Source organism: Sturnira hondurensis, unplaced genomic scaffold (genome assembly GCF_014824575.4).
Source record: "Sturnira hondurensis isolate 20B ecotype Veracruz unplaced genomic scaffold, ASM1482457v3 Scaffold0006505, whole genome shotgun sequence".
Taxonomy (NCBI): domain Eukaryota; kingdom Metazoa; phylum Chordata; class Mammalia; order Chiroptera; family Phyllostomidae; genus Sturnira; species Sturnira hondurensis.
In genome coordinates this window covers 4,504,788-4,532,413 of record NW_028079136.1, presented here as the reverse complement: position 1 = coordinate 4,532,413, position 27,626 = coordinate 4,504,788, and the positions used below count along the sequence as shown (strand labels likewise).

General features: G+C 44.5%; 1 protein-coding gene across 7 annotated transcripts in view; it reads left to right on the top strand.

The window, feature by feature from the left end:
* The first annotated feature begins 599 nt into the window (after positions 1 to 599).
* The window catches only part of TEAD1 (TEA domain transcription factor 1), a 248,421-nt gene continuing 221,394 nt past the window's right edge, over positions 600 to 27,626 (top strand). For all 7 annotated transcript variants that reach the window (XM_037050054.1, XM_037050052.1, XM_037050050.1 and 4 more), the window contains exon 1: positions 600 to 665. The gene's annotated coding sequence lies outside the window, so the exon portion shown is untranslated. The remainder of the gene's footprint in view (positions 666 to 27,626) is intronic.

Genomic DNA, 27,626 nt, shown 5'->3' with positions numbered 1-27,626 from the left:
CGCGTTCCGCTCGGGCCGCTCTTTCATTCCGGGCGCTGCTTTGTGTGCGGCGGGCGGGCGAGCCGGCAGGCGGTGGTCCGGGCCGGGCCCCCGTGCCTGCCTTCCCGCGCCCCCTTCAAGGTGAGCGGCCCAGCGCCGCCGCGTGAGTTGCCGGGACACCAAGTTGGGCTGCGCGCTGCGGAGCCCGCGCGGCAACAGGCGGCCCCCGATGGCGGCCCTGGAGGCGCCGGGCCGGCCGCGCCGCGCCCCCAGCGCCCCCCTCTCCCGCCCGCACGCGCACACACTTGCACATACCCTCACACCGTCCGGCCGTTTTCACGTTTTTCTCGGAGAAGTCAGAAGTTCGAGCAAGCGCAGGCGGGGAGATCCTCCTGGGAGCCCGAAGCCGGCTCGACACCCCCACAGAGCCTCCCGGGCACCCCGAGGCCCGCCCAGGGTCTTCGTCGGCTTGTGCCGCTGGCGGGGGTTTCGCTCCTTTTCAAAGATGAAAGAAGGCACGGTCGTCTTTGCTGCTTCTCCAGGACTGTTGCTGCCGCCGCCGCTGCTTCATTGCACATTCAAGTGGAAAATTTTCAGGAGTCAGCAGAAACATTGTGTCCAAAAAAGACTGAGTCGCAGTTACCACCAAACCCTGGAGGAGACTTTCCCTGGAAAACTTCCCTTCGGTAGGAAATACTGGGAGATTTGTTTGTTTATTGGAAGAGAAATGATCCCCAGGAGGGGAGAAAATCAGGGTGCACTTCTAGTCTTTGTTCGTAGCAGCAACACTTGTTTTCAAAAGTCTAGAGGCCCGCTTTAAAGAAAGTTCAACTTCTGTGAGTTTCCTTTTTAAAAAATGTGTATTTTTTTTAACGGAGGCAACATTTTAAATGAGTCGAAAACAATGGAGGGCTCACAGCTCCCTATTCTCCTCCCACGAAAAAAATAAAGTCCAGATCATAATTTCCCTTGCTTTTTAATTCTCTTTAAAGATTTATTTAAAGTCGAATGGTGTCACTGGACAAAAATATTTGTGAAACAATGAAATACCAGCCACTAAGCGTTTCTCAGAAGGCTTGTTAACTTCTCAGAAGCAAGTGGCTGCCTGTGATTTGCAGAAATGAAAATTGACCTCAGTAAGCCCTGGAAACTTAGACACAGATGATGTTGCAGGAGCGAGTAATGTAAAAAAGCCATCTTTGAAAAACAGAGCCTTGGAGGAAACCCAGGTCCTGGGACAGAAAGGTCTGCAAAACCTATCAGATTTCAAAATAGTGTAAAAATAAAAATAAAATGCTACAGATACCGCAACGGAGAAGAGAACACTATCAGTTCAGGACAACCACATGTTTCTTTCTCCCCCCCTTCAGTGTGATTGTTTCTGGAAGTTTAGGTGGTCTGATCATTTGTGGTGTGTCAGGTTCCTGCAGGTGGTTACCCGAGTAGACAGATCCCTTCAGAAAGAGGCGCTCTCCCTGCACTGGGAATGCAACCAGTGGGCTTCTTTTCTGCAGTCTGCCATGCATCTTGCTTGTTTCTTATTCATGGGGGGGATTCTTTGCCAGAGTATTCTGGAGGCAGGGGTTGGGGCACAGACCTCAGGCGGTGCCCCACACTTCATCCTTTCACAGTTGGGTTTGTGCCCTTCCGTAAATAGGATCTTTGGGCCCAATCACGTCTGAATGCTTATACCGGCCAGACTGAGATCCAACTTTGGTAAGAATCTTTTCTCTTTAGAAGGAAATAGTAGAACTAATTACAGAGTGACTCAGGAAAGACAAATGGATTAGTTGAACCTTTGTCAACAGTGAGGTTTTGAATTGTTGATAATTTTTTCGGGGAAAGGCTTATTTTTCTAATCTCAGTATTTCCATAAATGGTCACAGATATTTTTGTTTAGCATTTCTTTGTATGTGCAACTCTGTGTTGAACTCTCAGGTTTCAGGTTTTAAATGGAGTTTACAATTCTTTTATTTGTTGTTGATATAAAAAAAATGAACTGATAAGCAGTATCCATTACTGGTTCTTGCTGATGGTGTAAAAGTGCCAGTGTAGACCATTTTATTTTTACTGAAATGATAAGTATTATTTGATCCACAGTTTTAGGGGACTACTAGAATACCTTTTCTCTTTCTTTCTTTCCTTTTTTTTTTTTTTTACAACTTTGAAACAAAACCAGTGTGACACTCTGCGCTGACAGTGAGAGTAAAAATATAGGAAAGAATCTTTGTTTAGAGTCCTCCTCTGGGTGGTCTTTTGTAAGGTAACAGAGTTCCATCCAGAGAATGTCCCTGAGAGATTATTGGAGATTTTTTTTTCCTTTTCCCAAAACGTAAACCAGGACTCACCATGACATAGATTTAGTGAAATTTAATTTAAGGAGGGAGGGCACCCTCACTTGGATGGGGCCAGACCCGAAATGAATTTCTCCCCGAGAGGTGCTTCCTTGCGCTGTGGTGCAGTGTGTGCCTGTGCGGCGGCAGCAAACTAATTGCACAGAAGGGAGAGTTGGGTGGGGGGTGGGGGAGGGCAGCCTGGAGGAGGGCAGCTTTCTTCTCCCTTCTGCCTTCTCTGGCCATCTTTTGCTTTATAGAGCAAGAATTCTCTATTCATACACTTACTTTGGGGATTGGCACCCCCTTTTATTTAGAAAAAGGACAAGCTGGTCATAAGGAAAACCAGTTTTCTGGGTTTTTTTTGGGGGGGTGTTTTGTTTTTTGTTTTTGCTGCTTGAGCTCCAGTCGTTTATAAACAATTTTGAATTCTGCTGGCTCTGACAATACGGAGCAGCAAGTATAAGAGGGCATTTCTTAATGGGGAAATTTGGGAAGGATATGCTTGTGGTTGTCTGTCATCTGTGTCTAGATAATATTTGTTGTTACATTTCAGTAGAAAAGTATGTAACAGGGACTGTTAGAGAAAGTAGATCCCAATTGTTACAGAGGCTGTTGAAATGAGTTGTGCCATTAACAGTATTTTAAGGTTTCTTGCTTCAGAAATGGACTGATATCTCATACGTAGTGGTGTTGTACAAGAGCCTGCACATCTGTGGGATTACTCTTCGCTCTAATCTCACTTGTTATTATGTGTTAATTGTGGGCATGATTGTATTGCCTGCAAATGAAAACTGTTGTGTTTTATCACTCAGAAGGTTGGTGCAAATAACTGCAGTGCATGTATGATCTAGTGTGTGTAAGACCACCATGTTCACATACAAATAGTAGGTAGATAAGACTTTTAAGCGTGTATTTTAGGCACCCAGTTTCCGATAAATTGCAAAGAAAGAAGAAATATTGCTGAGTGAAAGCTGTGCTTCGAGGTTGGGTTTGTTTAGTGATAAAACTTTTTGGGCCTGTTTTCTCCAAAGACTGAAGAAAGTCTGCTGTCCAGCTTTCTCTGTAGAACTAACTGCAGGGAAATCAGAGCCCACCTTGCTGTTGATAAATGCAAGCATTACAGCTTCTCTTTTAGAGTTCAATGACTGGAGCAGCAGAGTGCTCACGTCCTACTTCTGAACTTGGTAAGAAGAATATATTGTAAGCTTTTTGCCCTTTCACAAACTTAGGCTTTGCTGCTGGGCTCTCGGGAGCTGACGGATGGCTGGAATAATCTTCTGTAGCTGCGTGGTGCTTTTTAAAAATTTTATCCGTAGAAGGCACAGATTACCCTGTGGCATTTAAATTAGATTCCAGTCATGTTGGAACAATACCAGTGATGTATTTTATTCTTTCATATTCACAAAGCTGATACAATCAAATAATTCAGGTTCATGCCAATCACTTAATGTTTCAGGGTTAGGCTTTTTGACAAGTACCAAGTTAGGCCCCCTTGCCCTTTGCAATTACTGGAAACGTCTGAAATCAGGGAGGTTAGGGGCCTTCTCTATTCTGGGGTAGTTTTTGGAAAGCTAGAATGTTTGGATCTAAATATCTGAAGTGTTTTGTGTGGGTTTTTATGTTGTTTTGTTTCAGAGCTGTTAAGTATTAAGAGTCCTTAATCTGTAAGTAACATTCTCATCACAAGCTTCCTTGACCTTGTCCTATATTTACCCTCACAGTTGAAATTCCGCCATTTCTTCAGAAACATTTGGGCTGTGTATTGGTGCAGAATGGGAGAATTTTAAAATATGTCTTTTTATTTTAGTTAAAGCGAAAGGATGCCCTGAAGAGTGGGTTTTTGGGATGGTGGTCCTCACAGGGTGGCGCACTCTCGGCTCTTAAGTTCTTTTGTTCACTGACTTTTTGCATGGTTGGGAGGATTCTTAAAAAATAGTTTCCATCGTCTGGGAGTCTTTGGCTAACTGTGAAACCACTGGTCTGTCTTCTGATTGGATGTTGGTGGGGGAGGTTGGCTCCAGGAGGCTGTCTTTTCTACTTTCGTGGCTGGCCAAGGGAAGGCTCCATGCTGGCTGTGTTGTGAGCCCCTCTCTCCTCCCCCCAGCTTTTTAAGTCAGTATTTACTATCCTGATGCAATGGTTTCTGCCTTTTTCCACATTAGTTTAAAAACTAATTAATGAAAGCTCTGCCCTAGGATTTCATTAGCAGTTTTAGTTGAAGGGACAGAGCCCAGCACTGGAAAATGGGTTTCAAAGAAAAAAACAGTTTATTGGTGAACAAGTTACTTTGCCATCATCTCCAGCGGGAAGTTTTGGTTACTTTTAGGCCCCGGACGGGTTTAGATGTATGTGTAAAGTGACTGGAACACTATTGACTGGGAATATACAACAATGACGAGTGCTGTTGTTTTTACTGATATATAAACTGAAAAACTGCTGCTAATGGTGGGAAATGTTAATTATGTGAGAACATATTGAACTTATATTCTCTGGCATGAACTTTTAAAAAAATGCATGAACTGCACTGCATTTTTATAGGCACAGCTTTCTAATTATCATAATTCAGTTCAGCTCTGCTCTTGGATGGAGTTCAAGTGCAATCTCAATTTAACTTGAAAGGGCTTTTTTTTTTTAAACTGAGAATGTTTAAGAAAATTTGAAAAGTTCATCTAAGAATGTTGTCTGCTGAGGTGTGGGTAATTTGGGGGGATGAATGAAGTAAGTGCCTTTATGTAATAGTTAACTAGATCTGAATATTAGGAAAGAGATTGCTTTTTATTTACTTTTTTTTTTTTTTTTGGTTTTGCACCTATCCAGACCTGCATCTGGTGCATTTTTGCATAACTAGATATTATATGTTTTGAGGTCTCTTTGAAAACCAGTGTTTCCCCCTAATAGATAATAAACTGCAAAATGAATATTTTATTACTATCAGTGATGCCATCTCTGTGAAGATAGGAACCTTTTTAGAGAGAGCAGAAAGTAGAAAGAAAGGCAGAAATCTCATGAATTCATTTGACATGAGTCCCCATTAATCTTTCATACCAACCGAGCCTTTAGAAAGTGGTCTCCTTATCAGGTTGTCTGTCCACTTTGACTTGATGGCGTTTCATCAACGGAGTCGTCTTTGACGGCATTCATTCCAGTGTCCAGTGTCCTTTAAATTGCCTGTGACCTCATTGTCTTTTCAAAGAAAAAAGTTAATAAGCCCAGGCACCAACTCCTCTGTGGAATCAGTTTTAATTGGAAGAAAGAACAACTTCAGCTGGACCTTCCGACTCTTGTCTGGTCTCACTTCTACTGCTAGAATGTGAAGGGAGCCCGCGGAAACCAAATGACTTCATTTGCTCTGGCACTTCAGAGCCGAATTCGCTTCCATGGTGGTGAAATAAAAGGAGCCAAGTGTTTTAAATAGCCACTCCCCAAGGCCCGCCCGCCCCAGTGTTTGAGAAAAGAGCATTGTCTGCTAGCAGCCCTCGCAGAGAGCCTGCCTGGCTCACCCTCCCCCACCAGGCAGCTCCGGTTCTGAAGTTGACATCTGGTTTTCTCTCTGTTCACCTGATGTATACCCATTCGCATGCACCCATGAGGTGTGTATGCCCGTGTCTGCAGGTAACGCCTATTTTCGACATTGAATATGTGTGTGTTTCAAGTCCCTGTTGGGATTGGGGGGTCCACAAAGCTAACAGCACAAAATAAAATGTAAACACTAGCCCACTCCGCATACCACTGCTGCTGGGTTTCTGTCCGGTGGTGCTCTCCGGGTAGGCGTGTCTATTGTTGTGGCAGCAACAGGCGGCAGAAGTTGGGGCACCATATGGCGGATGTGGGCCTCAGATAAGCTGTCTGGTCATTTAGCTTATCAATAGCATTTGGATATGCTTCCTTTTCAGATCACCCATCAGTGTGGTTGGGGGTGTCTTGGGGGCTAGCTGATTCCAGAACCATTGAGACCGTTGTGCGGGATGCTTCCTTTGGTGGGATCCCTTTCAGCCTCTCTGCCTTTGCATCGGAAAGCCTTTGGGGGACAATGGTGGTTGGAGTTGGAAAGAGCCCCATCAGCTGGGGGAACCTTCAGTCCCCAGCCTTCAGCCCTGTCTTGAAATCTGGGACACGTAGAAGACCTCATCAGGTATTTTCATTGAGAGGAAAACAGAAAACAAACTGCCCATTTCATATGGGCAGTGCCAAGAAATCCCCACAATTCAAAACCTGCTTTTAAGTACTGGAGAGATAAGGCTGATACTGTTCTTATTTTGAGAGAAAAAGGTTTCTAGTTTTGTGCATTAAAGATAGATCCCTAATTTTCTTTCACCTTTACATTTTACCATAATCAGAAAATGTACAATGTAAAGGTGATTAGCATCTGTATGACTGGAGATCAGAGGGAGTGTTATTTGTGATTTGGAGGCAGGAAGCAGCTTCCTCTCTGACTAGGAATTGTTAAATGGGGAAACGCGTGTAGAACACCTACTCAGATGTCAGGTGAAGCTGGAGAAAAACTGAAATCTGTTCCTCTGTGAGTTCCTGGGAGGGGAGCAGGGGTGGGCGATAACTCTTGCCTGAGTTGCCAGAACCCGCTTGGATTTTCTGCACACAGTAGGTGGCTCTGTGGAAGTTTGATGATGTGCATGACCATGTGCTTATCAGCCACTCGAATCTCGTTCAGCACATGTTGGTGTCCCTGATGCGTGTCAGGCCCCGGGGAAGCCGGGGTAAGACCCTCTGTGCCTTTTCCAGCCGGCTCTCCTGGCACACTGTCTCACCTTTCCCAGGTTTTGACTTTGGGGTTAGTAACTAACAGGGCTGGGATCCTTTTCCATGGCTAATTCAGGATGGTTCTGACTCAAACCCAGGGCAGCCTTGTTCTGCTCCTGCCCCGGGGAGCCTCTGCCGCACCAGCGGTTCTCACCTGAGCCACTGCATGGCAGCCAGCACAAAGCTTTCTGCAGCCTGGTCATCGCTCCTGTGGACTTACGGGGGTTGGGGGGGGGGGTGGTGCATGGTTTCTGTGTCACTAAGAGACCCTTAGTGGTGTCCACCTCTGATTGGGAACCATTGCTCCAGGTGCCCCAATTTTTATCCTTAGATTGAATCAGACAACATTTGGCCATCTCTCCTAACTCTTGAACTGAGATTTTTTTCTCCCCCCATATTATAAGGTGATGTGCCTAAGCACATAGGCTGAATCTCTGTGGGAATACAAGAAAGATATTCTTGGTTGGTTTTAAAGACACAACTGCACAAAAATACAGTTGTACCTTTTTATGCCCAAGAAGCAGTAAAATGAGCAGAACCCCCTCCTTTGTGCCTAGCTCTCATCTGTTACCCCCTGGGAGTGTAGCAGTTGTTTCCAGATGTGGCTGGGTCAGGCTTGCTGGCGACGGGTGTAAAAACTCATTCTGGCCTGTCTGCAGAGGTAGTTTTCCTTTTTGAGTAGTGGGGATGTTCTCTGAGCTCTTTGAGCCCCTCAGATGGTATCCCTTCACACCGTGGAGCGAGGGGTTCGGAACGGTGATCCTGATAGCATCCCGGAGACAAACCTGCTGCTGTTAAACCATATGTGGCTTTTCATTCTTTTGTTTCTTCTCCCTTCTCTCCACCTCGGGTTCCTTGAAATTCAGATGCTCTCTATGTTGCTGCTACTTGACCCTGGACATTTAAACATTTACAGGTGCTACTGTGTGCCAAAGATTTGGTGATCCTTAAAAGGTGGTCAGTGAATGGTGATCAGCAAAATTTACAGGAAGGGAAACAGGCATGTAGGAGGTCATCACTGTCCAGTGGGAAAATCGTGTATCCCATATTTCATGAGCTCCAAGATGCAAATGCCTTCCGTATTCGAACGTGTCCTCCAGACGTGACTGGCCAGGCTGTGGTAATGACCCATGATGCACTTGCCCACCCCCGTCAAAACCTGTGGAGCCAGTGCAGAATGCTCGTCGTCACAGAGGGCGACATGGTGAGACACAGCACGGATGTCGATCTCTCTGAGAAGTTGTGTTAAGAACACTGTACGCAGCTTGTTTTGCTTATACTTTCCCATATATGCACAAGATGGACATGATGAAAAAGCTTCATTATATATTAAGTATGATTTCTCAGTGATAAGGAAGCATTCTGGGATGGTTTGTTTTGCAATAATATTTCTTTGCTTTTTTAAATTTTTTTAAAAAAAATATTTTATTTATTTATTTTTAGAGAGAGGGGATGGGAAGGAGAAAGAGTGGGAGAGAAACATAAATGTGTGGTTACCTCTCATGTGTCCCCTACTGGGGACCTGGCCTGCAACCCAGGCATGTGCCCTGACTGGGAATCGAACCGTAGTTCTTTGCTTCACAGGCCCGTGCTCAATCCACTGAGCTACACCAGCCAGGGCGCAATAATATTTCTTAGAAAGAAAATCATGTTGCATCTTCCGATCAGTGGTGTCTTAGAGCTGATGAAACGTATATGCATCTCTATTGAGGAGCGTCTCGGAGGTTGTGCGTTATTGACAGGGCTTGCTTGGAGGGAGTGAATTGGGAAGGGGAGGGACTTTCGGTTTTTACACATTTGTACTTTTAGGAACATGGATGTTTTTAATGTAATATCAGAATAAAGGGGAAAAAGTCAATGGAGTTAGTACTGATGACATTTCCAAAGAGCTTTGTTGCCTGGTGGTGGAGACTGAGCACAGGTCTGCAGAGGAAGTGATGTTGGAGCTGGGCCTTGAAGGGAAAGGGTTTTGTTTTGTTCTGTTCTGTTTTCCTTGCCAGATGCTGTTTTGGGAGTAGAGTGGGTCTAAGTTGTTAAAAAAAAGACACCCCCCACCCCGAAATACAATCCATAGTAATGAATTCAATCTTCAAATAGTGGTAAAGGTTTATTGCCAATCAATCATGAGCTAGTATAGATCTGAAACTTGGCTGTGAACAATTAATTGAAAGAAGAAAAAGGGAGAGAGGGACAGAGGGAGGGACAAAGGAGGGAACTGGTTAACATGGGGAGTAGGAAGTTGCCTGATTCTGGTTTGGAAAAAGGCAAGCTAATCGTGTGTGTTGAAAAACACGGGTTTGGGAGGTGGGTGAGGGAAGGCGGGCAGATAGCGGGGGAACAGGGATGGAAAGAGACTTTGCTTGGAACGCTGGTCACACAATGCGGTGTGCACATGATGCTTTACTGAGTTGTGCTTGTGTGGTTCGGCAAACCAGTGTTGCCCCAATAAAGTCGATCGAACAAACAAAAAGCCCCCAGAGGTTTGGAGTTGGACACGCCGTAGTTGGAGTCTTGGCTCCGCTACTCGCTGATTTTGTGGCTTTAGACATACCACCTCCTCTCTGAGCCCATGGTGTCCCCATTTGGAAATTCCAGTAGAATGCCTCCTCTATGCCTCACACTTAGTAAGTGCTCAGTAAATAACGAATTCAAATGGTATCTAGCCTACCAGGTCTTCACAGATTTCCTGCTGGGTCAGCCTGGACAGGGACTCTTGAGGAACACCCAGGGCTGAGGCAAAGTTACTTAGAAGGACTGGACTTCTGGTCCCAGGCCGGGGCAACCCATGAAGTCCTACATTAATCGCTTTGTGCCACACTTCCCCTATAAATAAAGTAGAGGAAGTCCATCAGTAAACACATCGTATTTGAAGTTATTCTTTGCCAAATGGTAGTATAAATTAAATGGCAATGCTTCTTAAAAGTGGGTAGTATGATAGATATACCTTCATCAGCCCAAAAGGAAGCCAATTTCTTAGGTTCTAGCTTAGAAACCATACTTCTCACTTTGGGATTGGGTTCTAAAAGTCCTTCTCTAAGGTGGTTGTGAGGAACTCTTCTCTGAGAAACGGCGCTTAGGGCCCTGGCTATGCAGCCGAGGAATTCCTCACTGCTGGTGCTTTGAGGGCTTTAAGCTTCAGTTGGGTGATAACACAAAAGGTACAGAGGAACCTCCCCCTTCCTTTGCCACACAAAAGGTAGAGAGGAACCTCCCCCTTCCTTCGCCACCTCCTGCTCTTCTTAATACTGCTTAGCCCAGGCTGCTTACCTTGTCTGTGCCCTCTGTTTTCTCATCTGGAAAATGGGAAGGACGTTACCTGCTTTGAAGAATTATGGTCAAGTTTAGCGAACAGCTAGCTAGCTCAGTGTCACTGCTGTTAAAGCCCAAACCAAGTGGGTACTTTAAGCTTAGGAATTAGGTCTGCTGCTCTTTTTTTTTTTTTTTGCTTTGGGCCTTAAATATGATTTAAATAATAATACTGTTATGTGAATGGCAGCTCGTCCCTTTGCCGGTGTTTTTGCATATGTAAGAGCATGTTTGTTAATCCAAGATGAGTGTCTACTTGGGTTAATAGCCAGGTACTTCCTGGGTAAGTGAGCTGAGTCCTTTCTGAAAGCTGGTGGGTAGGGACCTGTGTCTTCAGTCCATTCCCTGAGCTGGCTGTGCTCTGCTCAGATTCCCAGCTACGCTTCAGTGTGGTCAGTGTCCCCTAGTGTTTTGATCTGGGCCACTCACTTCCAGTGACTGGTTTGAGTAGTTAAGATTGCGCTGTGTGAGCCAAGGCCCAGGACCACCTGCATTTATTTATCCCACTCCTTTTGTTTCTTAACCATAGAATACAGAACTGTGTGGTAGTTAATGAGGCCTCCCAGTCTTTATGTTAGAGATTGCTGTGGGGTGAGCAAACTTGCTGGGGATAGGGCCTTTTAGAGGCAGGCGCCCGAGGACAGTTGAAGATGGGGAAAAGGTCGACTTAAAAATAGTGATTCACGACCTTGCGAACCTACCTTGCGAACCTACTGAAAGCCACTGAATTATGCACGGCATGCTCTCAAAAAACGTCATTTTGTTCAGCGCTGTTGTGTTATAACACTGAAGAAATGCTGTAGGAATTTAACTCTTGTTTATACCTGTTGGCTTATGGTAAAATCAGTTTTGTTTAATGTCTTTTTGCTTAAAGCTGTGGAACCCGTGAACAATGTTAAGTTTGGGCTTACTGCACTTGAAAAGGGTGAATTTGTATGGTAGATGAATTTTAATCTCATAGGAAAACTAAGATAGTGTGGTTATACCACATGGAGCAGTGTCGGCCGTGCTCCCTGCTGCGCCCCCAGCGCTCCTCACGCTGACGTGCATTTGTTTCGATGGTCAAGGGATTAAGCTTGATATTCAAAGTGATGACCTAGTTAGTATGAGTTTACATTTCTCCTAGTATGCTGGTTTTAGTGAGGAGCCTACAACAGGTATGTCTAAAGTGAAAGGTTTTTTTTTTTCTTTGTAGAGAATGATTTCAATGAATTGGGATGACTCTCTCCTTAATGAATAGTGTTGACTGTGTTTACTGCCTGTGTGGCTTTTACTTTAAACAGTCCGAGAACGAAACCATAAGGATGAGCTCGGAGTTCACGAGGAAGAGAGACCCAGAAGGCACTTGAGGCTGCAAGTCAAGTATTGAATCTGATTCGTCGATTGATTTAAGATGGGTGGGGGGCCCCCAGAGTCAGGTTAATTTATACCCTACGTTTCAGGCTGTGCCCTGCCTGAAACTTTTTTTAAAAATTTCAACGTGGTCTTTTCCTAGTTCCTGTGTCCTCCCACCGAGTGCTGGCCGTCTTTCTCATAACAACTGTTTGTGGCAGTTTTTATCCATTTGTGTTTCCTAAAGGGTTGTCCTTTACTGTTCCCTGTGGCTGTGCAAACTTGCCTGGGACAGGCCTGGTTTCTGCTTCTCGTCTTGGCGTAATCCTTAATCCTTAGTACCCCCTTTTACTTTCAAAATGTCCCTGTGGACGGTAAACTACATGGTCATTCTACTCATAGGAAACTGTTGAGGAAACTGGCCGACTCCCTGTAATTAAGCAGAATGGCGAGAAGATCCGGGCAGGAGGCCTTTCTGGTGCCCCGGTGGTGAGCTCCTGACCGCCCGCCTTCCTGAAGGGGTGTCCTGAGCTCCTGTGAGCCTGGAGCTGCAACAGAGGGGAATTTCAGGGAACAACTTGTCCCTTAAACTTGTTCTAGTTTTCAACCAAATTGTTTAAAAATCCTCTGTTTTTCTAAGAATCAATTCCTCACATATTAAGCAAAAAATTCTCATCATTCATAGGGGTGATTCAGCTTTGGTTCATTTCCTTTTTGACTAGCAAAGTTTAATTTAAGAAGTTTTCCCGGTGGGATTCTGAAAGGTTTGTAACTGAAATTTGTAACCAAAATCTGATTATGTTGCCCAACCTGTGGTTTTGGAGCTCTTGACAGTCTTTGGTTTCGAACTTGCTTATCTGTGTTCTTTGGGAGAGTGTAAAAATGTTCTGCAGTGGGCCTGAGTACTTAAGGCCAGGGAAATGGAGTGGAATATTAGGAATTACAGAAATTTTTGTGCTTCGCCCAAAACCAAAGGTAGTTGCAATGACACTAAGTTCCAGGTGAGTCTCTTGCCATCCCTGTTCACTGAGTTGTTTTTTCCACGCTGGAGGCAGTCACTTGGGCAGGTGTTCAGGCCCCTGTAGTGTCTTTCAGGTCTTGCTGAAGCAGTGGTGCCTGGGCTTTGCTGTTGAGAGTTTGGAGAACTTTTCCTTGTTGGGGCAGCTTATGTGGGAGAAGGCCTTTGAGGCTCCTCCAGGGGCTGAGATCTGGGTCCTCCATTTCTAGCTGTGTGGAAGGAAGGCTTGGTTGGGCAGCCCTCGATATTGGCTTTCCCTGTGACCTTGGGCAGGTCCCTTGAAAAGCTTCAGTTTCTCTTTCTGGGAAGGAGATACTGGCCCACCTGCCCCTCCAGCCAGCTTTTGAGCTGAGGTTCAGATTAAGGAGATAAAATGTGAGTGCCTTAGGCAGAAAAGTTTTGGAAAATTGTCTTGTTATCTGAGTCATCCCATCCACTACCCCACACTCCCCTCCCCAAACCAGATTTTGTGGCGGAGATGCAAGTCTGCTGAGTTCACTCCCTATCTCTTCTTTTAGTGGCACTCAACCTTCAGGCCACTCTATGTGAATTTGGAAAAGAAGGGAAGGCTGATAGGCCAAGTTCTGTATTAAGCCTGTTTTCAGCATTAACTTATTTTGGTAACTAAGAGCTCCATGTGTAGTTGAAGAAAGTGAAGCTCAGAGAGGTTTAGTAACCTGCCCAAGGTCACACAGCCAGAGTAACAGGGCCAAAAATTGAAGCCAATTTCCCAGGTCTATGTGACTTCACAGCTGCCAGGCTAACAGAAGTCTGTGTATTAAGTCACCTGGGTTTTATTGTGGCATTTGAATAGATTTAAGACAGATTGTTACATTGAAACAAAGGTAGACTTTCCCTCACTTGGAGCCTCTGCTTAGAAAAGGCAAAATACACAAAACAAGTACACAAAGCACAGAAAACCACAAAGTGTTTTGTGTCCTTGGTGGCCCATTTTACTCCAGCTTCAGAACTTGTGACTAAGATCCTCAAATTCAGGGTGTGACCCAATCAAGCTTTCCCTAGGGGAATTGTCCCACCCTAGTCGTTTATCTTCCTGAGAAGGGGCAAGATCCGCTTTTCCCTTTTGATTTCAGCCCTCAAAGACTCTGGAGACACAGTAATACCCCTCACCTCTCCGACTGGTTATCTCAGCCATTGAAAATGAGAGGGCGAAGCTACTACCAGGGACTGGATTGATCCAGACATCTCTGTAGGGGTGTGAGTGTGTGTGTGTGTGTGAGTGTGTGTGTGTGGGGGGGCGTGGAGGAGCAGATGAGGGGGCTGATGTGGTTTTGAAACTTGGAACTGGACCTACCAGTTTATCTGGTTTTTCTTTGGAATGTGCTCTGTTGGCAGGCTGTCAGAGTAAGTTAGCCCCCTCTACTACCCTGAAGGCTTGGATATGGAAATTGCTTCACACTGGGGGTAGGGTTTAGGCAGATGACCTTGACTTTACTCCTTGGTGGCGAACCTGGGAGGTGGGATAAATTCCTCCCTCCCCACCCAGGTGACTTAGGCTCTGTCTTAGGCTGTGGTATGTCTTAGACTGTGATTTGTGATGGGCATTGGTAGGGGTGGAGGGGGAAGGGAGTGAAGGGCTTTCCTCAAAACCCTTAACAATCAGGCTACTGAAAGAAGACTTTGAAGGCTTTGGGATGGGGTTGCTAATGGGATTGCTATCCACCTTTGACATCTCCGAGGTGGTGGGTTTTTAGTGGAAGGGAGTGGACTGGTTGATACTGTCTTTTCCTTCTGTTCACCTAGTTCTGGTCACTATGGGCAGATAGTGCTTGGCCACTCGAGGCCCATTTCTGGGATTTGTGCTCTTGTAGTCCCTGCCTTCCCAGGACCTGTCCTTTCCTCAGTCTTTCCTACTACATTTCTGATACTTCTGCTATTGGCCATTTTGGTGTTGCCCTAACTTTGTATGCTTCCCTGATGCTTGATATATGTAATAAAGTAGTCTAAAAACATGGCTTTAAAAATCAGACCTGAGTTCTGCTTATTGGCTATGGTAGTGGGTAAGGTAATTTCTTTGGGCTTCTATTTTCTCACCTGAAAAACGAAGAAAATAGTACTACTTCCTGAGTGTGAGTTTAAAGTGGAATATAAGATGTGTAAATGGCTCACAGCGAGCTTCTCCATTGGTGCCCCTGGCCCATTCTGAAGTCTCCTGCTTCTTTGGCCCTTCGGTGTGTCCGTCCAAGATCCGGAGAGTTTCTCCCAACTAGCCTGGACTAGTCTGACAGGAGCTCATTTATTTGCTTTTCCATCTTCCTCCTTTGGGTTTAGCTTTAAGCTTTTCCCCAGCTTCCCCTCTTGCTGGGCTTCCTGCTCTGTTGTTTTTCTCTCTCTCGTTTTTCAGCCCATTTCCCTTTTGCTTTCATGGTTTCACTCACACACACACACACACACACACACACACTCTTGTACACACATACACTTGAATGCACACACACACTTCCATGTACACCCTCCACTTTTTCATGTTTTCTCCTCTCCTCATATCACTTTGAGATTTTAGAAACTCTGCCTGTGCAGTTCCCTGAGTTTCACCAAAAATGGTAAAGCACCACTTGTCTGTTTTTGAACGCTGGAGAGCATGGACGCTTTGGATTATGGAGTTAGCCAGCCCTCTTAAAAGTTGTGACTGTTTTGAAAAGAAGTAACTCTTTCTGATTCTCATTATGGTTATGAGCTTGTAGAACCACACACATTTCATTCACTTGTCTGTTCGTCCTCAGGCAAACCTCTTTCATCTTTCTGAAGCCCAGTGGCCTAACCTGTAGAATGGACATAGGAGTGCTTTCCTTGTGGGTCATAGCCAGGGTTAACGGAGGGTCAGCACGGGCCTGGCCTGGCGCTAAGCATCCCATAAACGTCAGCTGCGGATGCAGTTAGGACTGCGGTTGCCACCCCGCAGCAGCCACGGAGTCGAGTGCCAAGTGCCTCTTCCTAGAGCGTCTTTCTCCTTTTGAAGGAGGGGGTTGGGAACAGTGTCTGCTTTCAATTTTATTTTAGATTTTTAAAATTTTTGTTCTGGAAAAATCCAGCACAGTAGAAGGTGAGGCGCCCCCGCGGACCACCGACACTTTGCAGCTGTCATCAAGTTGTGGCCATTCCTGTGTCTTCTAAACCCCATCCTCTCCTCCCAGATGTCGTACCATTTCGTCTGTAAATTTTTGGCTTGTATTTTTTAAAATATATAGGTTTTAAAAAGCAACAAGTATAATATCATAGGAACATGTTAACAATAGTTCCGTAATATCAAATACCTAGTCACCATTCAGATTTTCTTGGTCATCTCGTAACTGTTCTCCCACAGTTGGTTTGTTCAAATCAGATTCCAAACAAGACCAGCAGGTTACATTTGGTTACTATGTTTCTTAAAACTCTTCAAAGACCTCCTGCCTTCTTCTTCTTTTTTTTCCTTTGTTGCAGTTGATTTGTTATCAAAAAGCCTCATTGTTTCCTTCATTTGGATTTTGCAGTTGTGTCCTCATGGTCACCTTTATCATGTTCTACTATCTTGTGTATTTCCTGTAAATTTAGATCTAGAAGCTTGATCTGATTCAGGTTTAACTTTTTTTTGACAGGAATATTTTGTAATTAGTATTCCCATACTCCACCAGGAGGACCCTGCTGGGTAGTCTTTGTGGTATTAGCAGCTACTGATTAATGATCTCTGCCTATGCCTGTTATTTCATAGGAGCCACTGATAATATTCCAATCCTCTAATTCCTTCTTCATTTACTCCTAGAATACCCTTTTAGAGAAAGAGAGACTTTTTTCATCAATTATTTGGTTAACCTGGTATATAGTTTATGTAGGAAAGGCAGGTGTCTGTTTTTTTGTTTGTTTGGGTTTTGTTTTGTTTTTGTATCCTAATACAGTCAGATTTTAAATGATTGGATGCTTTTAAGTCCATTGCAGTTACTCTTTTTTTTTTTTAAGATTTTATTTATTTGTCTTTAGAGAGGAAGGGAAGGAGAGAAGGAGAGAAATATCAATGTATGGTTGCTTCTTGTGAGTCCCCTGCTGGGAACTGGCCTGCAACCCAGGCATGTGCCCTGACTGGGAATTGAACCGCGATCATGTGGTTCGCAGGCCCGCGCTCAGTCCACTGAGCTACACCAGCCAGGCCGCAATTACTCTTTTTATTGATGCTCAGACTTCACCATCTTTGGCCAATAGGAGTTTCTTTAGTGGGGTCCTGTGTCCTTATGATCTGAGCCTGATAGTTTTTGCTAGTTTTTACTTGATGTCTAGTTCATTCTTGTGTATTCTTGGACTTAAAGCAGACCATTTCTCCAGAGTTTTGGTTCCTTTTGGTGGAAAATGGTATTTCAAGGCTACAGTGTAGATGCGAGGGTCTCTGCTTCCCCCCTTTCCATGCCTTCAGAAATGGATCCCACCTACCATGTCAGCTTGTTGATCGATAGTAAAGAAATTCTCTTGCACACTTGTCTCAAGCTGACCCCTTTGACTGTCATTTGCCACTTCCATGCCTGTGCTTGTCATTTTGTCCTTTTCTCTCTTAAGAAAAAGGCCAGATTAAAGAGTTCCCCAGGTTTTGACTTTCATCTTTGGGGCCAAAGCTCACGGTAATGTAGACTTCACAGAAGACTTTGGTGATGTTTGTTCTACCCCTTGTTCAAATAAGCAGAAGGTGAGAAATTTCTTACCTTATTACCTCTCCGGACCACTCAGACTGCCAGCCACAGTGTGATGATGTTGCTGGGGTCATTTGCACACACCTGTTTGAATAAATACTTGTTAAGTTTTATACCTTCCTCTTCTGAAATGTTTAAAATAGAATATATTTAATTTTCTAGTCATTTGAAGAATTTATCACTAGCACATTTTTTAGAAGCTGAAAGAATTTTAAATCTTTGTCGTTTTGGTCAAATTTATGCAGTGGAGTCTTATACGAAACACAGCTGGTGCACTGCTGTGGGTTTACTATAGAAAGGCTGTAAGTCTGAAATGAGTAATTTTTTTTGTTTGTTTAACAGGTCTGCTATTAGAGTTATTTTTAGCAATTCCTGTCTTTGCTTTTTGGAAATTGGGTTATGCTCACGTTGGTACATCACCGAATATGCACTTAGACAAAACCCAAAACACAACAGCAACCACAAACTCATTTTAAAGATAAGCTGTAATGCTTTCTGTAGAGGTTCCATTCAGGCCTGGAGTTTCAGCTTCAGTGATATTTTTCTGTTGTTGGTGAAACAAAGCCGTATGCGTTCACAGTCCAGCCAACACAGCCTCATAACGGAATGAGTGAATAGTCCTGAAATTATCATCATTCATGACATCCCTGAGAAATTAATTAGTGTCCTGGCCTGTGAAATTTTGCCCCCCACCCCGCCTCTGGGCTTTTTTTTTTTAAGGCAGTTAGCTTTGTTTAATGGTTCTTCTGTATTAAGGAAAGTACAGCGTCGTTAGAGTTTATGCCCTTCCCGTTCCTCCATGGGCGCAGAGAGAGGGTGAGGAGCCTGTAATTCATGGCTGGCCTCTCTGCCCCGAGGTAAACTTGGTTTCACAAAGGGAATTTTCCCTGTGGTCCTGTGGCTCCCGAGCATAGTGGAGGCTTCAGGAGGCAAGTGGTAAAGGCTGCTGAAGAAAAAGCTGGACTGGAGCCACTGACGTCATGTCAGTAAATCTGGTGGAGGAGCCCAGCCTAGCAGCGCCTGCCAGCCAGCCCCTGCACTTTGGCCTCGCCTGGTCAACTGTTCCTACTGCCTCTTCCACCCCTGCCCCCCAACCAGCCTCCGTTTGTGTTTTCTTACCCCCTTTCCCTCTGCGCCACTGAGCTTGTGTAGAAACCTGTAAACACGTTGAAAGCCGCCCCTGAAACTGGGCCTGTGCTTGATGTCCTATATTGGGGGGCAGGGAAAACCCAAGGATTAGCAGGTGAGGGACGGTTGAAAACTGTTCTCCAGCCGGACTTCCTGAGGATGGATGGAGCCACGGGGACATCACAGGGAGCAGCCAGAGGTGCCAGCTCCCGACTTTGTTCTTTTAGAGAGCTTTGCTCTTCAGGACTGTGTGTGTGTGTGTGTGTGTGTGTGTGTGTGTGTGTGTGTGGCGGCGGGGGGGGTTGGTGGTAAAGAGAAGAATGGTCTGAAGATGTGTGGAAATAAAGAATTGGAGACTTTCTGTAGAGGATTATTTAAGAGGATGAACTCCACCTCGCGTCCTTGATTATCCACGGCTCCTTTGATGGTCAACCCGGGACTCTCCCTGGTTTGCAACTGTAACAGTTAAACTCGGAGCCGCGTGCTTCTTTACATCTCGGGTATTTGGAGTCACAACCCCAGATGCTCCTGAATTAAAATATTGCTGTGCTAAATCTATTTTTACATCTAGGGGAATGACATCTAAAAATAAACCTTGTCCCACCTGTTATCGACTTTTGGGAAGTTTGGACACTGTCAAGTCACAGCCCACGGATTAGGCTTTTGCTCATGACCTCACATGTGATATTTTCATTCCACTTTTCCTGCCCTTGGTGTGATGTTTTCATTGTTTCATTAACCATTGTCCTCCTGTTTATTTTGCTATTTTGCTATGACTATTCATTTGCAAATAAGAGTGAAACGTAGGTTCAGATTGGTTTTGAAGTTCTTGAGTCTTTGGGTCAGAAGCATATTAAAAGCAGTATCTTATCCATGAATCATTAGATGAGTCAGTTCCTGAAACCACTACAAGCCTCATAGTTCTTGGCTACAAGCAAAAGCAGGAAATCCAGGCTTCAATAACTTCCTTTCCCAGTCCTGGCTATAGTCGCGTTGGTGGTTAGGTTTTGCTGCCTGCATTTGTAAGCGGTAGGAAGATGTATGTCTGAGGAACAAAGGCTCTCGAGTCAATTCACTGAAACTGGTTATAATTTGTGGTCTTGATCTGATGTCAGGCCACATTGGCATGCCCTGCTCTGCTGTGCAGCCCTGCACGACTCAGCCGGGGAAGGTGGCAGGCTGGATCTGCCGACGCGCTCTCCGACAAACGCATGGCAGCATTTCAAGGAGCTTTAGTGTTCCAGTGAATCCTAAAACTTGTGGGCATGCAAGCTGACATTAGGCAGGGAGCTCTGGAGTCCATATGTATAGCTTTTAGTGTCAGCTCCTTTTGTTTTGTTCACCCAGTTGAGAAACAGAAAGGGAGAGAGAGAAGGAGGGAGAGAGGGAGGGAGGGTGGAGGGAGGGAAGGAGAGAGGAGAGAACACATGCGTGTGCCAGCCGCCTGAGCTCTGGCCTGTCTCTTGCTTTTGCTTGCAGTTTATTTCCTTATACACAGGCTCTTTGATCAGGGGTGGGGGGAGTGTTCTTTTCTGCAGTGTTTCAGACCAGTCTTACTGATTTCAAAATCAATTTGATCACTTTTATTACATATTTTCAAAAGTAGGCAAGAAACATGAAGTGGTTGTCTCCCATTGTAATGGGTCTGCTGCATTTTTGTTGATTCTCTTTTACGAGCAGCCTGCACTTGTCTGGGTTCTAAGTTGGAGCAGACCTGGGCTGGTGTCTCTGACTGTGTGGGGTTGGTGCTCACTGTCGCTTTCTGTTTTGCTTGTGCATTTATGGATGTTCTCATCTTAAAAAATGAAAATTGAGTGTGATGCATTGAGTAACTTTTCTGATCTTTTCCTACACTAGCTGTCGGATTTGAGAAGATGGCACTGAAACTAGGCTTTTTTCCCCACTATGAGTTTATGTGGGGTCATTGGAAGTTCTGATAACAGTTTAAAAATAGACTGGGTAGACAAACCCTGTGGAAAGACTAGGAAAAAGAAGGGAAAAAAACCCCATGAAATGATGAGGATTCGTGTATTAATGCTATCGTTTAAATGGAGCTTGTTTCCAATTTATAATTGACAATAGCTCAGAAAGGTCAAATTCTACTTCAGCCTTTGTAAAAGATAAAATGAAAGCAAATGCAAAAGTTTGACTGCCTTGTTAATGAGGCACGGCTGGTTCAGAGCACAGCCAGGCTGGTGGGTGCCACTTGGTTCCTTTTTGTCATGTGTGTTTTGTGTTTGGATGATTCTCTGTTCAACTTCGGTCTAGGCTACAAGGTTCTGATAAGTTTTTGAAAAAGTTGGCTTCGTCGATTTCAGAGGTTTGACCAAGAATCATAATATCTGACTCTGGTTTTCCAGAGTCCAGGCTTGTACAAAAAACAACAAAAAACCAAACTCTTACCCTAGGTGAGGCTGTTAGGAAATCACCGAAAATACATTCCTCTTATTAATGTGTGAAGAGTTATTGTCTAAACTTGGAAGCGATGTTTCTTTTTTGTTTATTTGCCCTGTATTGATCTGAGACTTAACTTCTTTTTAATGTAGATTTTAGGCTGGGAATACAGACTGGATCTTGAATTGCTTACTGTCTCTGAACCAAGTTGTTCAGGGCCAGGGATTGATTCATTAATTAAAATCAATGTAAATGGATTTGTAAACCTCCTGTAATAGATATCTTATTAGCAACCACACAGAGCAGCCCTGGATCAGTGAGGAATGTGTTTGTTGCCCTAGGTGAACCCCCCACTGATGGGCTCTTTGGGGCTACTTTATGAGAAACCCAGTGTCTTTTGTAAGGAAAGAGCTTTGCATAACCTTTTACCCTGAACAGATTCTACCTGTGGAAAACTATTTTTCATATGTCCGCCTCAGAAGTCTTCAGTTCTGTGTGTGTTGTGTGTGTCTGCACCACGGCTGCCTCTCTCCTCCTTGTATTCATGATCTCAAGGACATTTTCGTGAATTGTCCAGGTTTTTTGCTCGTTTCCAGGCAAAAGGACGAACCAGAAATAAACTCCTGTTTGATAACAACAAAATGCTTTTTTTTTCCCACCTGAGCAACCAACAAGCAATGTACAAAGAAGACATTTATCTGTTATTTGAGGATCTGGCTGTACAGCTGTGCTTCTTTGGAGTGATAATAAGAAGTCAAAATGGTACCTTCAGAAAACCTTGTGGCTTCAACAAAGGTCAGAGTTCATTAAGCTGCCATTTGTACTGTTATTATTATTATTATTTTTTGTAATTATGCTGGACAGGTAGATATCCTCTATAGTTAGACCAGCTTACCCACCTTCTCTCTGATGTTTGCATCAAAGGTGAACATCTGACCCCAGCTGAGTTAAACTCTGTCTCCTGAGTATTTTGGGATTGAGACAGCAATCCTGCCTTGTCTTTGATGCTCACACTGTAGGTCAAGGAAAAGGTAAGTGGGGAGTAGGTATCTGACCCACGGGTGCAGAGAACCATGGACTAAAATGGCTCTGCAGAGAGAAAAGAACAAAGCAGTCGTGCGGAGGGGGAGATGAGGGACCTTGGGAACAGTCTCATTTCCTGATGGTTTTCCATTTCCTGGTTTCCATTTCCTGTTGGAGCTGGCTGCTCTTCTGATAGACCCCCTGGCCCCTACCCTTTTTTCCCCCTTAGGTTCATTGAGACCAAATGGTCTCTGGCCAACCAGTGTGCTGGGAAACATGCCCTGTGTGGCATGCTGGAGAGGCCCCGCTCACCGAAGGCAGCTAGCTCAGGGTGGTAACACCTGGCATCTGCTTGGTTGGCCATGCAGGGCTGATGTCCTGCCCCCTGTTCTCTACTGTGGATTTATTCCTGGGGAGCAATGTTAAGATGTTTAGCTCAAACTGGAACATTTCAAGGCCTGACCTAGGCCTTTCTGCTGCCTGTTGTGCCTTGTGGATTTAGGTTATGTGTTTCTTGGTTCCAACGTGGCAGGTGAGGAATTTTCCCAGTCATACCCTGTGGGCACTGAGGAGTCCTGGTTGGCTGAGCACCTGGAGAGAGGGAAACCAGGTGTGTCCTTAGACCTGAATGTCCTGCCTGTTGGCGCCACCCCTCCCTCCCCCCCTCCCATCTCTGAGCAATGGGGAAGGCATGCTCTCAGTGGCCCTTGGCAGATGCTTCCCTGTGATAAATCCAGTGCGTATGATGGGCACGTGCTTCAGGCTTCCTCTGTCAGGGAATCTTCCAAATTCAATGGATTTTGTAGCAAATGGATTAAATACCAGATGCCTCTCTTGAGGAGACCAGTTAAGATGTGTGTCTGCGTGGATGGTATCAAAAACAAAGTGCCTGCTTCCTCCACTCTCCCCCAGACTTGGAGGTGGGGAGATGTGTCAGTGTAAATGAGCAGGGAGGAAATTTCAGGGGAGACTTAACATTTAGAAATAGAGTAGATGTTGTTTAGGAAGGTACAGTTTGTTTTGGAAAACTCTTAGCATGTGCATAAGCAGACATCAGGCAGTGTTTGCTCACTGGCATGTGCTACACACTTAAAGACCTTTTCAGTTTAGGTTCTTGTATGGACTATTATATTCCACCTGTTCTGTTCATAGAGCTCAGCTTGTGTATTTAGAAAATGGAAGCCTGGAGAAAGTTGTTTTCCTTAAACTGGGATGGGGAGGGGGGTGATGTAGAAAGTCATTGTATGTGGATGTGAAGGGTTTGGACTTGTGTGGGTGTGATCCCACACGTCACCTATCTAATATACATATCTAATATGTAGCTAATGTTCCTGTGATGCTTTATAGTTCCCATGTTTTCTTCAGTGGGTCAACTTGTTTATCCCTTACAACAACTTGGTTTTTGTAAATGAGGAAGTGGAGTCTAAAAGATTAGGAGGCTTGCCTAGGATCACAGAGCAGTCGTGGTTAAACAGTGACCAAGCCAGTGAGCCATCACAGGGGTGCCGGATGCAGCTTAGCCACGCTGTAGTCCTCCTTTGCTGTGTTCTCTCCTTTTTGTCAGCCTTTGTTGTGGGAGGAGATTGGACAAGGCTGCAGAAAGATGACTTGGGGGTGGGGGAGGGAGAGCAAGTGGGGTCTTAGGAGGGGAAAGGAATGGTTTTAAGTACAAGTTCAGGCAGGTCTCTCTGCAGTATTCAGAGCACAGAAAGAGAAAGGAGGGACTCACTCAGATGACCCCTCTCTACTGGATTTCAAAGCAGGCTGAGTGTCTTTGTCACTCACGGAGTTTTTTAAAAAATACTGATTCCTATTCCTGCTGTTCATTCGCCCTTGATGTAAATCAGAAAGGCCCAAGGTGAAGCTTCTGCGAGTGTTCTGATACCTTCCTAGGTGATTCTCCGAAGTCATCTGAGTCCTACTCAGTTGAAGCCCCACATCTCTTCAGAAAAGTTCTATAAAGTTTAGCTACATGACATCTCGTGGGAGCTTGTTAAGAAACGCAGAAGCTGAGATCTCCGCTCCAGGCCTGCCGAGTCAGAATCTTCCCTTAACAAGATTCCAGGTGAACAGGATGCACGTGACAATTCAAGAAGCACCAGTGACATCTCAGGGACACTTTGGGGGCGGGGTAATTGCACATACACTTTCCAGGTTTGCCATTGGGCTCTTCACTTTTCTTGTTGTTTATATAACTTTTCCAGGCACTAGTAGTTTTAAATCAGATTTATCAAATCTTCCTTCATGGTCTTTGGGGTTTTTTATTTGCATGCCAAAGACTATCTTACTTATTAGAAAAAAGTCTTTTACCTAAGCAAAAATGAAGTCATAATGTACTTTACATAGTTGCGTGTGTCTAGCATTGGTCTGGTGTGGGAAACGGGGTGAGGTGGGGTTGCAGGAGTTTTTACCTAATGCTGCTTGGCTTGTCCAAGCTGTTCATCGAATCCTTTCTCTCTGGATCCATACATTACATTCATGTGCTCCACTCTCTACCTGGAGCTTTAGTTATTACAGCTCTGTAATGGGTTTTGATAGCTAACTCAGTTACTCCTTTCTCATTACTCTCCTTTTTGAGATTTCCCCCTGGTTTTTCTTACAAGTTTACCCATCTATTACATTTCAGAAACACTTTGTCTAGTTTAAAAAATTTTCAGAGCCTATATTTATTAAATTTATAGATTAGTTTAGCCTCATTCTTTTTTAAAAAGTATTTTTGTCTTTTCTGAATTGTGTATACTAGTTACTCAGAACCTTTTTCAGTAACAGTCATACTGTTCTTTATAACTGATACTTAGAAAGTTAGAAGAATATGTCTGTGGGTTTTATATTCTGAGAGACTCTCCCTGACCTCACCATCTCACCTAGGAGGTGTGCGGATCCAGCCCCCACCCCCACCCCCGGCCCAGCTGCTTGTGATTCTGAACTACGGCATCCTGTTCATTTCTTTCCCTCAATAAAATGAATAAATTAATAAAATTTATTGATTGCCTAACTTACCAGCTAGATTGTAAGCCCCGGAAGCGAAGGTTCCATGTCTGGTTTATTTTTTTTGCCAGTATAACTGCTTGGTGTTGGGGAAGTCCCTGGCATGCCAGTTGGTACTTAATTAACTATCTGTTAAATGAGCTGGAATGAATGAAATCCCAGTAACCAGAACTCCTTGGCCCCTTTTATTGAAGATTAGCTTCATGTAGGATTGTCTGACCTTGANAAATTTATTGATTGCCTAACTTACCAGCTAGATTGTAAGCCCCGGAAGCGAAGGTTCCATGGCTGGTTTACTTTTTTTGCCAGTATAACTGCTTGGTGTTGGGGAGGTCCCTGGCATGCCAGTTGGTACTTAATTAACTATCTGTTAAATGAGCTGGAATGAATGAAATCCCAGTAACCAGAACTCCTTGGCCCCTTTTATTGAAGATTAGCTTCATGTAGGATTGTCTGACCTTGAGTCCTACTTTGAATCCAGCCCACAGTTTGAGGAATTATTCAGACGAATCAAAGTGAATGTGTGGTCTTTGGGGGGAAGCAGTAAGTTATCCTCCACTGAATCAAGCACAGGCCTGGGAGTGTTCTAACCTGGTGGTATGAATCCATTATGAAGAATGGAGATTAATGACGAGCAGTATCTACCGCAGGCCTTGTCACCTAGTAGGTCCTTTAGTGAATAATGCTCTGATTCAAATGACACAACTTTGGGTCTTGCAGCATCTCCCTTTTAAAAGATCCTTCTGGGAGGCAGACAGTCAATGTGCCTCCCACACCTCTGCTTCTCTCCCTCTCTTTCTCCTTCCCTTCTTGTCTCTCTAACACTGAATAAATAAAATATTTTTAAAAATTAAAAAAATCCTTCTGGGTGTGTTAAAAAATTTTTTAAGTAAGGAAAATTAAGTATTGCTGCAAAGAACTCTGGACCTTTTCCTATTACTAAAAATTTCTTAAACCCTTTCATTTTGGGTACAGATAACCCAACCTGTGAGCTCCTTGTGGGCAGGAGTGGAACTGCATTTGTTTTTTATAATTCCAACATCCAGGTGCTTGAAAAATGCCCAGGTAGTGAGAGGACCCAAACTATAAACACAATATATTTTAAAATTATTAAACAAAAAGTGGCATTTTATCTGTGGAGTGACCTGGAGAAATGTTTTGCATATATTTTAGTTTTTACTAATGTTCTGAAAAGGCACACTGATCTTAAAATCTTGTCTTGCTGTGGTGGAAGAATTTCTAGAAGTTTTACTTTGTAACTGATCTGTTTTCTCCCAGGAGAGAAGTGTGGGCTGTTTGGATGGAGCTGGTCAGTCATTGAAAACACTGCTGCTCTCACTTCTTGGTTTAGGACTGCAGGTCTGTATTTAGAATAAATTGAAACTCTCAGAATGTTTGAGATTTTTTAAAAGATTTTATTTCTTTTTAGAGAGAGGGAAAGGAAGGGAGAAAGAGAGAGAGAGAAACATCAGTGTGTGGCTGCCTCTCACACGCCCACTACCAGGGACCTGGCCCATCCCAAGGCGTGTGCCCTGACTGGGAATGGAACCGACGGCCCTTTGGTTCTCAGTCTGGCACTCAGTCCACTGAGTCACACCAGCCAGGGTGAGATCTTAAACACATTTAATGCCAAGGGGCCTGGTTTTGTGGATGATACTCTCTTCAGTTGATTGTTTCTTCAATAAATATTATTTTGAAAACAGCTGTAGTAGCTTCATTCCATGATTCTGCCGTCATCGCCTTGAGTTTCCCTTGATGCTCGTGCGAGAGGCCACCTCAGGAGGGTTAAAGCCAGGAGTCTCTCTCCAGCATAGGCGCCTGCCTCACGGTGCAGCTTGTGCGCAGCCGCCTAGCAGCCCCCCGCCGGTGATTCTTGTTGTCCCCTTGAGCTTGTGCTTGCTTCTTCGTGTGTACAGTGTACACTGTTGGGAGAGAGTGTGTAAGCGCATTGTGTTTTCTTTAATAAAACTGCATTTATCCCTGTGTAGACAGATTGTGCCCTTAGAGCCTAAATTCTTAGAGGACACTAGAAACTGTGTACTTAGATTTTTTTCTTTCTTTAACTAAGGCTTCCTCTGGTTTATCAACTTAAAAACTGTCGAAAGTCAAAAGAAAAAGTTGGTTGAAGTGAGAAGGCACGCTTCTAGAGTGTTCTGAATTCAGCGACTGCGTTTTGGAGTGAGCGGGCCTTTTACTCTTCCAGAACCTGTGTCGAACAAAACTCTAAACACAATCTAAGATCTCAAGCCTATATTAGGATTTTTTTTTTTTTTTAAATCCGAGAAGTCAGGTTTTTGGAAAACCAAACAGGGAAGGCTTGAGTAAATGCTGCTTTGTTGAAAGTCTTTTTTGAGGAAGGGGAGAAGTTGAATGATTGGAGAGGGCCTGCCTATGGGTTCCCACTGTCTTCTGGTGCCAAAGGATGGGCAGAAATTTCAGGGTCTGTGCCAGGGTCTGTGCCAGGGTCTGTGATGGGTAGTAGAGGTCAGAGGGCAACGAGAACTCCAGGCCAATGGGAGAGAGAGTTGTGTTGAAGAGACCCTTCCAATCTACGGTGGGTAGTGACGTGAGGAGGCGGCGCGGGGTCTGCCAGAGAAGAGAGTTGGGCTGGGGTCCTGACTCCTTACTGAAGCGAAAATAAAGACAACTTACATAGGAATAGGAGCTGCTGATCTTTATGGTTTTCTGGGT